Here is a 5,610-nt window from a genome sequence, read left to right as displayed (position 1 = left end):
CTGAAGAGCTGAGGGACAATGCCCAGGCCCAGAGTTCAAGCCCCATGGCCGACAAAAAAAAAATGTAGATAAGTTGTTAAGAGGACAGAATATATGTATATTTTCTTCAAAATTCCTTTAACTACTAAGTACTTATTTTCAAATTCTCCACACTCCATACGAGAGAGATACAAAACATCACCTGTTTGCATGTTAAGTAATTCTGGAATAGATGCTGTTTCCCATCAGGTGTTATATATTGAAAATTTGATGGAAAAATAGCCACATTCTGTTAGAGGATATAACTCTGAAACATCTGTAATAATTCCTCAAGAGTAAGCACTTTTTCATTAGAATAAGCTATTATTTATCTTTTTTTTAATTGTGAAAATACCATACATAGGAGTTACAATTACATGGGAAAAATAACGAGTATATTTCTTATCCAGCATTGTTGCCTCCTCTTTTGTTTCTAATTCCCATCCCTTCCCCTTACCCCCCCCGCCCCGCACCTTATTTGATCATTCCCCCCACCAAATTTGTATAGTTTCTTTTTTGGAAATAACGACTTGTACATTTCATTGTTGCAAGAGGTCCACAAGTATCCCTATGTAAGCAAATTATTTTTTCCCTTCCCCTCCACAAATTATGAAAACATCAAATAAAGTGAAAGCAGGGGTTATACCATGGGGGAGGGACATACAAAGAAACATAGAATTCATCTTGAAAACATGTTAGAGACAATTGGATGAAAGAAAAAAGATTGAATACTTATTTTAGGGTTCATTTCCCTAACATCAACTTATCTGACCTTTTCTGTTTGACTCAGATATACACTGGTTATTGAAAATAAGGGAAACCATGAGACCTATATTTCTTTGGGCCTGGCTCACTTCTCTTAACATAATTTTTTCCAAGTCTTTCTATTTCCTAACAAATGGGGTCATGCCATTCTTTCTGATGGAGGCATAAAATTCCATTGTGTATATATATATATATATATATATATACACCTTATTTTCTTGATCCATTCACCTACTGAAGGGCAGCTGGGTTGGTTCCATATCTTAGCTATGGTATATAATGCTACAATAAACATAGTGGTGCTGGGAACTTTAGTATGGTCTTGTTTGTGATCATTTGGGTAAATGCTCACAAGTGGGATTGCTGGGTCTTAGGGGACTTCTATGTGTAGATTTTTGAGGCACCTCCTTACTATTTTCCCAAGTGGTTGAACAAGTTTACACTCCCACCAACAATGCATTATGATTCCCTTCTGTCCACATCCCCACTAGCATCTGTTGTTATTAGATTTCTTAATTATAGACATTCTTACTGGGGTGAAGTAATATCTCAATGTTGTTTTGATTTGAATTTCTTTTATAGTTAGAGAGGTGAGTATTTCTTCATATGTCTATTGGCCATCCTTCTTTCCTCTTCAGAGAAGTTTCTCTTTAAGTCTTTAGCCCGCTTATTTATTGGGCAGTTGTTTCTTTGAGGATTTGTTGTTGGGTGATTTAATTTTTTGAGTTACAATATATTTTAGATAAAAGATCCTTGCCTGTTGTATGGCTAGTGAAAGAATAAGCTATTATTTCTATGAAAATCAATCCCAAACTTTTATGCCATAATCTCATCTTAGCTCATCAATTTCCAACTTGTAAGCTGCACCTTTAAGTTCCCTTAATACACTTCATTACTAGCTTATCAATATTGTTAAAAAATACTGCACCTCTACTAATGTGATGACATTCCAATTATGGAAAGAATACTGCACTAACTTTGCTGAATCATTTTTCCGCTGTGGTATTCTTGAGATGAGAACAATTGCAAAATATTATTTATATTTATAGTTTTAAATATCTTACCTATTATGGGGACTAAGATCTGAAGATTATGGTTCAAAGCCTACCCAGGAAGGAAGTTTTCTGAGACTCTTATCTCCAATAACTGCTCACAAAAAGCTAGACAAAAGTGGCACTGCCATTCCAGTGGTAGATCATTAGAATTGAGCACAGAAGGACTCAAGGACAGTGTCCAAGTTGAGCTCAAGCCTTAGGACCAAACAAAACACAAAAACAAAAATGAAAACGAACCCCGTATCTAGCATTTTTCTTATTGTATATAGAATCACATAATTAAGGAAATTTCTTCCTGTGTTACATATTGGTAGAAGAACCACAATTTCACACAAATACTCCTTTCATACCATGTTATAACAAACCCTGAAATATTACTCTTTTTCTAAATTTATAAATTAATATCCATGTGTTGGAAACATGCCACGCCGACTCCAGTGGAGTCTGCTTAGCATGGGAAACCATCTATCAGACCAAGATAGGGGCTTCAGAGACCTATCTCTGAGTTTTGGGACTTCACCGAAGTCTACCTCAGAGAATGGGGCTTCTAAGAGGCCTACTCCTGGAAAGGCTGGCAAACCCCTGGGAAAGATGTGTTTCTGCCTTTCTTTTCCTCACTATATAAGAGTGCCTATTAATCTTTTACTGTTTCTGCTGTTCATTGTACTTACTCATTGTCAACGTTCCCTTATTCAAAGTTCTTTCTTAAGAGTGTTGACGACTCCAATATCTGATGAGTGTCTTAAAAATATGACTAACTCACCAGAGTTAAGTGCTAACCTAAAACCCCTCTTATGGAGGCTAGTAGACAAGTTATAAGCAAATATAAAAGTATTGGGGGTTTCACAAAGTCACTCCAGCAGAAGGAATTGTAAGAAATTTACAAGAAGCTGTAGGCGCGGCTAGAACAGAAGGAATGTATGGCAATTGCTGAGATAACTACTTAGGAGAAAGAACTTCCTGGTACTCTCATTTACTGAGACTTGCTAGATCTAGGCCTCCGTGACCTTACTATTAAAGAAGGAACAGGAAAAATATTATGGGATAATTAAGGCCTCTATAGAAATAAGGTAATGGTTAGTTGGTGACAAACGTCGAAACCCATTATATTTCTTAGAGATAAGCCGGAAGCAAGTGCCTTTCAGGCGACCAGCTGGTGACCACCTAAGAATGAAGCCCTGCAGCAAGATTGTGTAAACTTTTGCCCTTTCAGGCGACCAGCTGGTGACCATCCAAGAACGAAGCCTTGCAGCAAGATTATGTAACCTTTTGCCCTTTCTTATGGAGACTTTTTGCTATAAAAGTTTGTTATCCTCTGCATTAAATCGCACTCGGCACTCAGCACTCAGCATCCACTCCTAATGTGTGTGAGTTGTCTGTTTGCCATCTCCCCATCCTATTCCAGGTTCCTCCCCTAGGTATCCTCCGTCGTCCCGACAGAACCCGGTCCGCGGCAGAAACTCTGTCTAGATTCTTCACATTATCAATTGTTACATGACCTATTTAAATTATCTATTAACTAAGTTGCAATTTCTCCTCTCTTGAAAGAATATTCTAGGAAAACAGCATGCCAGAATCATTTTTGAATTTGTAAATTAAATCTGATACTTAAAAAGAATTTTGTAGTGTCCTATATAATACCCAGTTACAAACAAAACCAAATATTTATTTAAATCTATATTCTAATTCAGGAAGGTCTACAAAGTCCTACATTAGATGAACTTTGCTATTTCTCCAGGCTTTAGCTTCTGTAATCCATCATTTATTTAAATACAACAGAAGGGTGCTTAGGTTTTCCAAATTTGGTTGGTAACCTCGAGCGATATTACATCTACAAATATTCGCTAATGCAGAGAGCATTTAAAACACAAATGAGGATTACATATGAATTGCATTTCAATAGGAAACTTGACTACCCAAAACATAATGACAAAATGAAACCAAACTTCCAACTCTGTATCCCTTTCTTGCTTGGTTTATTTTATTGAGACAAAATTATACTACCTTTTCCAGGGAAGCTATCACTATGTAATTCCAATCTCTAATCTCCTGTCTCAGACTGACTGCTAGAATTCCATTCTTGTATTACATTGCCCTGCCATAGTTTTTTGGTTTATTTAATCTAGATACAGAGTTGCAATTCTGAACTTCTTCTATGATCTTATCCACTAGAATGACTGTTCAGGCTGTATGTATTATTTTCAAAGATATTCTAACATTGGACACAGCATATGAATATTTTCATAAGCACTGGCAGTGGTCTCTGATTGATTCCTCCATGGATCTGATACCTTTCATAACCATTACTCGAATTTCTGACTATCTCTGCTCCCTACTTTTGTAATATTCTCAAACTTTTTGGACAACAGTTCACACGAGGACTTTCTTGTATTAAAAATTATGAATTGATTCCAGTCTTATTTAGGACATATTTTCTACTGTTTTCTAACTATATACACATTCTGAGTTGTATCATTTGTGTATGTGTATTGACACATATAAGATCCCTCTGTGTGCATGTGTAGGTTTGTATGTACATAAGCAAAAGCTTAAAGCTCTTATTAAGCAATTTTGCTCATGACTAGTATTTCATCACTTGAGCCATTCTTCCAAAGCAGCTTTTGACTGGTTAATTATAGGTAGTATCTCAAAGACTGTTCTACCAACCCTGTCTGCAAACTGCATTTCCCATCCCCCTATACATACTTAGGTTTAATTTATCCAGAAGTATCAATTTTTCAACTGTGAGTGTGAAGTGTAAGTTGTAGCCCCTGATTTTAAACCCCAGAATTCATACAAATAAAGATGTTCATACACGTTACATACCCTGAGTGTACACTGTTCAAAGTGAGATCTTCAACTGGGTGTCAGTGGCTCATGCTTGTAACCCTATCTACGCTAAAGACTGAGTTTTTAGAGTTGGAGTTCAAAGCCATCTTGGATAGAAAAGTCCTTGAGACTTGTTTTTCTTTATTTATTTTTTAATTTTTGTTTTTGTTTTCTCTTGGGGAGTCGTGGGGCTTGAACTCTTGGCTTGGGAACTGGCCCTCAGCTCTTCAGCTTGAGGCATCACTCTGCCACTTGAGCCTCAGTGCTACTTTCAGTTTTCTAAGTGGTTTCTTGGAGATAAGAGTTTCACAGACTTTCCTGCCGGGACAGGCTTTGGACAGAGATCCTCACTTCTCAGCCTTCTAAGTAGCTAGGATTAAAGGTGTAAGCCACCGGTGCCCAGCTCAATGAAATTGTTATCCAATTAATCACAAGAAATCTGGAAGTGGAACTGTGGCTCAAATGGTAGGACTTTGGCCTTGAGCTGCAGAATTGAGGGACAACATCTAAGACCAGATTTCAGGCCCCAGAAACAACAAAAGAAAAGGAAAGGAAAGAGAAGAAAAGGAAAGGAAAGGAAAGAAAAGGAAAGAAAATGTGATCTTTGCTACCAACTCATTGCTAGTATAATCCCTGCTTTCTTAATATGTCCTTTTTTCCAGTTAAGTCCATGCTCTTATATATGACTTGCTTTGGAACCAGAATTATTCTTCCTTCCTACTTTTTACCAATTTGTGTGATTAGCTACCATGATTTAGAGCCAGGAGATGAAAGAGGGTGGCTTCATCCTTCGTGTTCCACTTAGTAACGCTTTCTCTAAATCACTCAAATACATGAACATACTGGCCTTGGCTTTACTCTTTCAATGTTGTCTTATTTATAGAGCCTTCTATAGTGGATTGAACCCTTATACTTAAAGACAGTACTTCTCTTTCTTTTATTC

The sequence above is a fragment of the Dipodomys spectabilis genome, unplaced genomic scaffold, assembly GCF_019054845.1.
Source record: "Dipodomys spectabilis isolate Male_0828 unplaced genomic scaffold, ASM1905484v1 ptg000164l, whole genome shotgun sequence".
Classification (NCBI taxonomy): Eukaryota; Metazoa; Chordata; class Mammalia; order Rodentia; family Heteromyidae; genus Dipodomys; species Dipodomys spectabilis.
The sequence above is the reverse complement of the archived record's forward strand: the minus strand, read 5'-3'. Positions refer to the sequence as shown.